Source organism: Balaenoptera borealis (assembly GCF_965194805.1).
Source record: "Balaenoptera borealis genome assembly, chromosome: 11".
NCBI classification, from domain to species: Eukaryota; Metazoa; Chordata; class Mammalia; order Artiodactyla; family Balaenopteridae; genus Balaenoptera; species Balaenoptera borealis.
Genome location: NC_138868.1, coordinates 54,190,152 through 54,200,882, shown reverse-complemented (window position 1 = coordinate 54,200,882; position 10,731 = coordinate 54,190,152). Strand labels below are relative to the sequence as shown.

General features: G+C 55.9%; 1 protein-coding gene across 10 annotated transcripts in view; it reads left to right on the top strand.

Annotated features, from left to right (window-relative positions):
• Positions 1-1,314: 1,314 nt before the first annotated feature.
• Positions 1,315-10,731, top strand: part of GDPD5 (glycerophosphodiester phosphodiesterase domain containing 5) — a 91,338-nt gene continuing 81,921 nt past the window's right edge. For 3 of the 10 annotated variants that reach the window (XM_082343177.1, XM_082343175.1, XM_082343174.1), the window contains exon 1: positions 1,321-2,036. The gene's annotated coding sequence lies outside the window, so the exon portion shown is untranslated. Of the gene's footprint in view, positions 2,037-10,731 lie in introns of all 10 variants that reach the window. The other 7 variants (XM_082343170.1, XM_082343169.1, XM_082343168.1 and 4 more) reach the window with 5 other exon arrangements.

Sequence of the window (10,731 nt, the reverse complement as noted above, 5' to 3'; positions counted from 1 at the left end):
GACTAGGGCTCGAACCTGTGTCCCCTGCATTGGCAGGCGGATTCTTAACCACTGTGCCACCAGGGAAGCCCCCGGAAGCATGGAGTCTTAACCACTGGACCGCCAGGGAAGTCCCCTGACCTATAGATAGTGATAGTGATGAGTAGATGGAATCCTGTGCCAGCTATATGGTCTTGGGAACATCATTTGGCCTCTCTCTGCTTTGGTGGCCTCATCAGTGAAATGGAGTACCTACTGCATAAGGTTCGTGGTGAGGCTTACAGATAACCTGTCCTCTGCGGCCTCCATTCTTTCGCTCCCCAGACCAATTAGTGGCTTTCACATGGCCCCTGCAGGACATTCAACACTCATTCATTCATACATCAAAACCCTCCAAGACCAGCTCTGTGCCCCGCCCTGTGCTGGGTGCTTGGGACTCAGAGATAAATCAGACACAGCTCCAACCCCAAGGCTCTGGGGGGGGGGGGGGAGAGGGGAGGGGCAGGAGCTCGGAGCAGAACTCAGTACTCTTGGAGCTCGGAGCAGAACTCAGTACTCTTGATGGTGTGTGTGTGTGTGTGTGTGTGTGTGGTCCTCACACACCTCTGCTCTTAACTTCTTATTTTTAAAACTGACAACGACGCACCTCCCCGCGGATGGGCGCTGGGAAAGGCGAAATGTTGAAGGAAGATCCGCTCTTTATCTTCAGAAACTTGTTTTTCACTACTTCCTGAAACCCGAATATTTCACCGCATCCAAGCTCGCCTCCTCGCGCTGAGCCCTATTAGCTGGGAAGGAGGAGGGTACTGTGAGGGTGTGTCCCACCAGTCCCGAGGGCTCCACTATCCCTGGGGACTCCACTACCCCCGGATAACTCACCTAGCCTACCTCCTAATCCTTTTCCCACCCCGACCCCTGTTCCTACCCCATGACTCCCCCACCCCAGGTCCCAGACAAACCAGCCCTCCCCACCTCTCCCTCCATCCGGGTCCCCAGGTTACCCTCTCCTCTCGCTCAGCTCTTTAAACCATCCTCCCCCTCCATTGTCCTCTCTCGGGCGGCACCTCTCCACTTCTGCCCCGCCCTCTCCGAGGTAGAGTCCACGTTCCGCAGACCTCCGCTCTTTTCCCACTCTCCGATTGGCTCCCGCTGCCCGACGGCGAGGGACCGGGGGGAGGGGATCTGGAGCTCGCCCCGCCCCTTGCCGGTGGCCGGGGTGGGGCGGGGCCTCAGGCTGACCCCGCCCCCACTCGGGCGGGGCCGCGCTGGCAGGCGCTCCGGCGCTGTGCGGCGCTACCTAGGCTCTGCTGGGCTCCGGCTCGACTGTAGCTCCTGTGGGGGTGGGCGGCGCGGGTGGCAGCGGCTGCGGCGCGGGACCGAGCGAGCGGCTAGCGAGCCGGGGGAAGAGGAGGAAGTATAGCCGCGGCCCGGAGCTCTGGAGTCAGCTGCCGCGCCGGGGACCGCCCCATTTTGCAGAGCGAGCCGAATCCGAACCTAAGAAGACTTCCCCGCCGGGCTCCGCGCCTCCTCGCCGGCGCCCTGCCCTGCCCCGCCTGTCCCAGCCCCGGGTTCCGCCGGGACGCTCCCTGCCCCGCGGTCCGGGGCGTGTGACCGGGACGCCCCGAGCCCCCGACCCTGATCCAGTGCACCGGAGAGGGACGCTCCTGGCCCACCATACGGCTCTAGGGTTAAGGGCTCATTCCCAGCCTTTCTATAGTGTGTGTTGGAGCCCCCAGCCCTCCGACCGCGGTTAAGGCGGGGTGCCCCCAGCCCCCTGACTGAGTGCAAAGCAGCCCGGACGCCTCCAGACTCTGGTTCCCCGAAACCCGAACCTTCAGCTGCCTCCGATCCGGTGCTTCGGACTTGGGACCGTGCGAACATTCAGGAAACCCCGGCCCGAGTTCAGCGCCCCGTGAGGGGTCCAAGGCGGGCTGGATACTCGGACTGAACCAGACCGGGCTGGTGCTTCGAGTCGAAGCTGCCACCTTCCTGCCGCCCCAGGAGAGGGGCTGAGCGCTTGCCCCCAAGAGAACACAAGAGAGAGCCGAGAAGTGCAGGTGAGAGAGCCCCGGATGCCGGGCGGCCTCCGACCCCATCCTGGCAGCGCTGGGGCCACCTGCGGGTGTGCACTGGGTACTAGCTGAGGCTGGAACTGGCTAGGAGGGGGCGCGGGAAAGGGAGGAGGAAAAGGGAGAAAACGGGCACTTATTGAGCGCCCATTGTGTGCCGTTCCGCGCCCCACCCTTGCGCAAATGGCTCACTACTCCGTGTGATAGAAGGTGTTGTGTGCTGTTAAGAGCGCTTACAGATGGGGAAACTGAGGTTCAACGGGGTTAATTGACCCTGCTCCTTTTACTCTGGTGCTGAGACTGGGGAGGAGTGTTATGCTGGAGAGGGAAAGGAGCAGAGAATGGAGAGAAAAAGAAAGGAAGTGCAGAGCCGCATGGCAGGAGGTGGGGCGGGGGGGTCGAGGTGGGGGCCACTGGGGCATCGGAGAGCTGATCCTGAGGCTGGGACGTGGCTTCTCCTAGCCTCTTTCCCTCCCACTCCATTGCCATGTCACCTCCCAGGAAAGGTGACCCAGAGTTGAGGGAAGAAGTGGGAAGCTTCCCAGTTCCACATCTTCCCTCCCTGACAGAGCAGCTGCCCCTGTACCCTGTGTGCCAGACTCCAGTGTCTCTAAGACGCTCCGGAGGTCCTGACACGCTGCTTATCTGATGGGAGAACACACTGTAGAGGTCCCTAAGTCACAGCCCATCAGAACTGCAGGAGATGCGGCCCCTCAGCACTCACCCAGCTCACATCCTTCACATTAGTAAGGGGGACTCTGAGGCCTGGGGACAGGGGGTGCCAATTGCTGAGGTCCTAAAGCAAGTGAGTAGTTGAGCCAGAAGTACACTTGAGAAAACCTTCCCAAACATCCTTCAAGGTGTCCACTCCCCTTCCCAAGTTAGCATCTTCTGGGTGACTGGCTGGGGTTTTCCCACCCCTGATGTGAGGTCTGGGTGACCCCGTATCAGGCTGTTGTGAGAATCTGTGTGCAAGGTGCTGGGACCTGAGGCAGATCAGCAGCCCCATAGCCTTTGGCCCCAACCTCAGGTCTGACCTCAGCCTCTCCTGGGCAAGGGAACCTGCAAGACACCTCTGGTCCAGGAGGGGCGCGGGTTGCACAAGGTCTCAGGGCTGGGGGCACAGTCTGAGGGTCTGGATTCCCAGGCAGGGTCTCCTTCTGCTGCCCCCCTGGGGCTGTGCAGGGAGAGGCGTGTTGTGAAAGAGTGCTTGGCATGGATTCTGTGGGCTCTTGTTCTGGGTGGGGAGGGGGAGGGGATGTGGCCTAGGTAGGAACCCCGGTGGCCTTGGCCGGGACTGGTTAACCCCTGCTGTGCCCAGCTTCCTGGAGTCAAGGGGAAACCACCTTGGAAAGCCCCTGGGAGGTGGGGGAGGGTGGAGAGGTCGGCTGGAGGCTGGAAGCTCAGTCCTGGGGGTGGAGTGTTTGGGGGAACTGGAAGAGAAAGTGACTGAGGGGCTTGGGATTCTCCAGCCTCACCTCCACCATCCGTGGGGATTCAGATTCTCATAATAATCCCTGCCTCTAAACAAAGCTGCTCTTTGATGAGATAATTTCACACCTGTGATCTCATTTCACGGTGGGGTGGAAAGGACCTGGAACTTGGAGTGAGGCAGAACGGGGCTGGGGAGCCACCTGGGACCTTTTGGATGCATCCAGGGCTCCAAGCCTCACCTGTAAAATGGGGTCAAGGCAGGCTGTTTGTTACCTGCTCAGATAATGGAGCCATCACATCCGGCACACTGTCAGGTGCTAGAGAATTTTTGGTGTTTGCCAAGACTGGGCTTGTTCCTAATGGCTACCTTGTGCAGGAAGCTGAGGGGCAGAGAGGTGAAACCTCCTGCACAGGGCCTTGGAGTTTGCTTCAGGAACTGAGTGCTGACTGCGTACCAGGTGCCCTGGAAGCTACCCAGATGGAAAAAGCGTTGTGGTGACTAGCTCCCAATGGGGAGGGCTAAGCGGCACGGGCAGACGGCAGTGAGTCAGACAGACCAGGCGGCGTGAATCTGCTCTGATTCCTCCCACCAGCCGTGTGGTGTTGGGCAAGTCACTTCACTCCTTTGAGCCCCAGCTGCTTCTCTATAAATTAGAATTCCTCCTTTACAAGGTTGCTGTGAGCTTTAAATGAGATATAAATATACAGCACGTGGCCAGATAATTTATTTCCTTCCCTATAAGAAAAGGAAGCTTGGATTTTGACCAGGAAATCTAGAGAAATTCTCAGACTTGCCTTGGATTGGAATGGAGGCTACTGTTGCAGATTCACAGACCTGAGTTTGTTCAGCTGTATGGGTCAGGCTCCCCTATGCTACCTCCCTGGGCCCACAGCCCTCTGGAATCTGCTTGGGGACCCTGGCAAGGGGCTCTGGGTTCTGAACCCTCATCCCAGGGCTGCTAGCTTTCTTTGGGATTGTGGGGAGAGGGTGTTCATTCCCTCTGGCCTCCCTAGGCACAAGGGTGTGGTGAATAATTTATGGCTTCCCTCGCTGTGAGGTGGGCTCAGGGAAATTGATTGCTGTGTGCTCAGCTGAGCTTCTGAACCCCACCAGAGGAGGCAGGTAGTTCCCATCAGTGCTAGACAAAGTCTCAGATACGGGGGAAAGGGGCGACAGGAAGAAAGTGACCTAATATCAAGCCCAGCTCTCTTACTGGGGTGCAAGGTGGACCCGCAGGAAACAGTGGAAACCAAGCTATAGATGAAGCAGGCTCAAGCTGTGGGCCTCCGATTCCAAATGGGTCAGGAGGGGTGGCAGGGAGAGGCTCTTGGGGACTGGAGTAACCCAGAAGGCTTTATCAAGGAGAAAGGGGTCTGGGCTAAGGCTAGAGGCAACTTGCCTTAGAGAGTAGGGGTCCCGACATCTGTTCAAGGTTGAATTCTGGCTGTGCCACTCACTCACTGTGAGACTGTGAGCAAGATACCCGACCCAGCCAGTCCTCTGCTCCCTCCTCTGTAAAATGAGGGTAGTTACGGGTGACTGTGAGGTCATATATGTAAAGCAGATGGCACGAAAGGTACTTAATGAAAGGGTGCTTCACTGTGAACGAGAACCGTGAGGTGGGCTAATGGTGGGGAAGATGGGATGGTGTAATAAGCAGGGAGGTGGAGAGAACTCTGGGGTGATGACGGTGGATCTGTGGGGTCAGAGAGGGGTGTGGAGAAGAGGGGTGGGTGAGTGACCAGATGGTGGAGGGCCTTGAATGCCAGACAGAATTCATATTGCAGAAAGCATCATGGGGCCCCAATTGAGAACCCTCTGTGACTCCTTCTTACCAGTAAGATGGAGACCAGGCCTCTTTGTTGTGCATTTAAGGCCTTGCCCACTGCCGCCACTGCATGGACCCCTGGTCATTGCTCACCACTGTCTCCTAAACACATCATGTGTGGCCCCTTTGTTTATGGGGTTCCTCTGGTCATCCATACCATCCTCGGCTCTGCTCACTTCCACACTTCCACATCAGTCAAGGCCCAATTCAGGTCATAAATCCCCCCAGAAACATTCCTGGATTACCCAACCCTCTGGTCACACCCCCTCTGAATCTTTAACACTTCACAGTACTAGTAATAAACAATACCTACCATTGCATCACATTTTACAGTTTGTAAAATGCATCTACATGCTCATTTATTTTATTTTTTTATTTTTTTAATTTTTATTTATTTTTTTATATTTCTGGCTGTGTTGGGTCTTCGTTTCTGTGCGAGGGCTTTCTCTAGTTGCGGCGAGCGGGGGCCACTCTTCATCGCGGTGCGCGGGCCTCTCACTGTCGCAGCCTCTCTTGTTGCGGAGCACAGGCTCCAGACGCGCAGGCTCAGTAATTGTGGCTCACGGGTCTAGTTGCTCCGCGGCATGTGGGATCTTCCCAGACCAGGGCTTGAACCCGTGTGCCCTGCATTGGCAGGCAGATTCTCAACCACTGCGCCACCAGGGAAGCCCTATTTTTTTATTTTTTATGAATTTATTTATTTATTTTGGCTGCGTTGGGTCTTCGTTGCCGCACGCGGGCTTTCTCTAGTTGCATCGAGCAGGGGCTACTCTTTGTTGCGGGGCTTCTCATTGCGGTGGCTTCTCTTGTTGCGGAGCTCAGGCTCTAGGTGCACAGGCTTCAGTAGTTGTGGCACGCGGGCTCAGTAGTTGTGGCTCACAGGCTCTAGAGCGCAGGCCCAGTAGTTGAGGCGCACGGGCTTAGTTGCTCCGTGGCATGTGGGATCTTCCCGGACGAGGGCTTGAACCTGTTTCCCCGGCATTGGCAGACGGATTCTTAATCACTACGCCACCAGGGAAGCCCCTACATGCTCATTTAATAATATTGTGACGGTGATATGAGCAATTGCTAATGCTCTTGAGAACTTATTCTGAGCCAGACACTGTGTTAAGTGTTTTACAGATCCTCTCATTCACAACTCTGGGTGGTAGCTACTGTTATGCCCTGGAAGACGGGGCTCAGAAAGGTACATTGTCTTGCCCAAGGTCACACAGCTAGACAGTGGGGAGTGAGGAGTCAAGAGTGTGCTCTCATCTGTGACTGAACAGACAGCTCAATAGCTCTTAGATGTCCCACCTCTTCAACTCTACCCAGGTACCTCGAGAGCATGCTGCGCAGGTAAAAAGCCTGGAAATGAGCCTTCTTCTCAGGGCTAGGGAAGGGCAGTGCTGGGTTGAGAAGGGGGCCTTGGGCTCTGCACTGGCTGGCTGTGTGACTTGGGGTGAATCAGACCCATGCTGTGGTCCTGTTTCCCCGGGTCTGTGGTGAGGGGGATGGTGTCTGAGCTTCCAGAGCTCCAGCCTTCTGCAGTGTCCTCCGTGACCCTGGAAGGTAGGGGAGGAGACCACAGCCTCAGGGCCAGAGGATGTGGTGTGACGGGCAGCTGTGATTTTTGGCCCGGCCACTGTCTGGGCCAGCAGGCTCTGTAGTTAGCTGCTGCCTCCCCCGAAGGAGGGTGGCGGCCAGGGCTGCTGGCAGCATGGTCATTAGCTGGGCAGAGAAGACCCTGTGATTGGGAGCCAGCTGGGCCAGGCCAGGTTGGCAGGGCTGGAGGCAGGCTGGACCTGGCCACAGTGGGGTCATTGGCAGGGCAGCTGGCTGGGCAGCTGCTTGTCCCTTTGCAGCCTCCAGGGCAGTACCCGCAGGGCACCAGAGCTTTGTAGGCCAAGGCTTGCCCTTCTTCCTGTGGCGGTCATGGGAGTGCAGCAGTGAGGAATCTAGCCAGGCCTGAAGATGCCTCCTTCCAGAAGCTTCCAGGACTCCTCCCCTACAGATCCACAGCCCTCACTCGCCTACTGTGGTCTGTGGGTTGGACTTGTGTAGATGTGCTTCCTTTGCCAGCCAGTCAGAAATAGATTCTCTGCCGCCCCAATTCTCCCCTCCGCCCCACAGAGTGCCTAGCAGGGTGCCTGGCACAAAGTGGCTGCCCCCACCCCTACCCAGGAGAGGCAATGCGAGCTGCCCCTTGGGCAAGTCGCTCAACCTTTGTACCTCTGCCTCCTTCTCTATAAAGTGGCACTGGCAACCACAGTGTTGTGAGGGCTAAATGAGACAACGGGCGGCAGGTGCCAGGCCTGACACATAGGCAGGTACTCTGTCAGCGTGAGTCCCCTTGCCGGTCCCTTCAGTAGCTTCGTGATCAAGTGACTCAGTAAGAAGCTGATGGAGGAGCCCATCCAGTGAGGCCGGGAGGGAGGATGTGCCAGGCAGCAAGGAGGGCTTCCCAGAGGAGGACACTTCGCCGCCTGGGGAGGACTCTGTCAGACGGGATTGGGAGAGCTGCCATTCCCACCACCTTCCCAGTGAGCAGGCCCCAAGCTAAGTTCAAGGCAGGGAGCAGGACCGGGATGTCCAGGGACCTGGTTCTTCTCAGGCCTTAGCGGCAGGAATGACCCAGTTGGGAGGAGCCGTCTGGGGTCCAGGTAGCAGATGCTGTGATTTGCTTGAAGATTACTTCAAGGGAAGCAGTGTTCATTTGGTCTCCCTCTCCCCCTGCATACACACATGATTACGTATTACAAAACGTAACATGATGGGAGATTTTGGTCTGCAGGGGAAATAGACATTCAACAAGTAAACACAGATACAAAACTTCCAAATTGTGAAGAGAGCTCCCAAGGCGGGGGCCGGTCCCATCGACGTCTGTAGATGGTGGTAGAGGGCAATGCTCAGATCACAGCCCGAGTGCACACTTACTAGCCATGTGACTTGGGCAAGTGATTTAACCTCTCTGGGCCTCAGTTTCCCCATCTGTAAAATGGGGACAGTTATAGTTGTGGTGAGGATTAAATTCATTATACATGTAAAACACTCAGAAAAATACCCAGCGCATAATAAGCACTCAATGCATATTAGCTGTTGTTGCCTGTATCTCCTAGCAGAGTCTGAAAGAACAGGTGCTCGGGAAGGGCATATGGAATGAATCCCAGGCACAGGGCAGCTGCTCTGTGTAATGAATGAATGAGCGACCTCATCAGGAGGGGAGAACGCAGAAGTAGTGACGACACTGAATGTGACAGATGTGGCAGAGAAGTCCAGGGGCTGGGTTTGTCCAGTGCTGGGCGGGGAGGGAGTCAGGAAAGGCTTCCTGGAGGTGGTGCTCCTGGCGCTAAGTTGGAAAGTATCATTTAACACGCATCTGCGCACACGCACCCGGGCACCGCTGTGAGGTCAGCACGAGGCATGAGGTCAGAGAGGAGGCTCCTGTCCAGGGTGGCCAGCTAAGAGGAGCGTCTGGGCAGACCCCAGGTCTGCTGGACTCCACAGGCCTCCCTCTTCCCACCACCCCACGCTGTCTTGCCATCTGTGATATTCTGCTGGAGGGCACAAGGAAGGCAGGTGGGAGGAAGTGTGGGCCGAGGTCTGAGAGTCCCAGCTCTTCCCAGGCCTAGAACCAAATCTCCTACAGAAAAGAATAAACAGGCCTCACTCAGAGTTCTTTTATCTTCTTGCTCCCAAACACGCCCACCGGCGGAGGTGGTCTTCCAGCATTAATCCTACAGTTTAGCTGTTTAGCTTTTGAATGAGTGAACTCTACTAAAGAAAAAATAAAAAGGCCGTGAAGAATTCGCCTCACCCTCCCACCCAGGAGGCTCAAAGGGAAAGTTTTCTTCCACTGACAAGGGAGCCAGGACCCCCCAAGTATCTTAAAGGAGTTCACCTCTGAAGTCAGGGTCCCCTCATGTTGCCTACACTCGTGGCTGGTGGTGGGGCTCCGAGAACACGACCTCGGCCCTTACGTTTTGCCTGTTTTTTGCCCCTCTCGTAAATGGGTCAGAGTAACAAAGCCCTTCTTTCCTTCAAGAGGTGTAGGGTGGGAGAGGTTGTAGTGGGCATCTGGGCCCACGGCTCTCAAATTTGCTGCACACATTAGAATCATCTAGGGAACTTTTAAAAGTTCGGGCAAGACCCAGGCATCAATAGTTATTAAAGCTTTGCAGGTGATGTCAAAGCACAGCCAAGACTGAGAACCACCTGGCCACCTCCTGCAGCATGCCTCCTACAGCATCCCCAGACTATACCTGCACATCCCCAGGACAGGGAGCTCATTGCTTCCAGGCTGCTCCCTCCTCTGCGGTATTGCTCTCCCTGGAGAAACAGTGAAGTGGAAAGACTTTGCAATCCGATAAACCTGGGTTCCAACACCCCTCTGCTCCCTGCTTGGGTGTCTTCTCTGAGCCTCAGTGTCCTTGTCTGAAAACAGGAATAACAGTAATCTCTCTCTGAAATAACAATAATCTCTCATAGAGACCAAATGGGGCCGTGCGCAGAAAGCACCGGGGCAGTGCCGGACACGCCGGCAGTGTGCAGTAGAAGGTCACAGACAGTGGCAGAGCCTGCTGGACTCAGACCCTGGACCCCCCTGCAGTGCTCTCTCTAGTGCCCCAACCACCTGAGGCTGGCGGGGGAAGGATCAGCACCCAGTCTTGGGGCCCTTCCCATCCCCCTTCTCTCTAAGAGATAAGGCAGCAAGCATTTTGTCTTGCTTGGTTTTGTTTAAATGGCCAAAGAGTCAGGCTCTCCTTAACAATGAAGCCTTGTCTGGATCTGCTTGTTTTTCCAACCCAGACACCCAATTGCGCCACCCACTTGGGGCCCCCATCCCACCTGGGAGAACTGAAGAACGCCAGAGGTTTTTTTTCATCTTGGGGGAGGGTACTGGGGAGACACTGGAGACCTCTGTGTGGCCCTCACCAATAATTGACCCCATTTAAGTCAGCTGCCTCTGTTGAAAGCCAATCCAATAAAATTATTTCAAGGTAGCTACCAGGATGGGTTTTGGATGCAGAGAAAGTTGAATTTGAGTCCTGGCTTTGTCACTTACTGGAAATATGACCCTGGGAGAGTCATTTCAGCTTTTGGAGCACCCGTTTCCTCTTCTGTAAAATGCACAAATAGGGCATACCTCCTTGGCCTCCTTGGGGTTTTTTTTGTTTGTTTTTTTTTAATTTATTTTATTTAATTTTTTTTTTTGGCTGCGTTGGGTCTTCGTTGCTGCACAGGGGCTTTCTCTAGTTGCGGTGAGCGGGGGCTACTCTTCGTTGCGCTGCATGGGCTTCTCATTGCGGTGGCTTCCCTTGTTGCGGAGCGCGGGCTCTAGGCACGCGGGCTTTAGTAGTTGTGGCGCACGGGCTCAGTAGTTGTGGCTCACGGGATCTAGAGCGCAGGCTCAGTAGTTGTGGCGCACGGGCTTAGTTGCT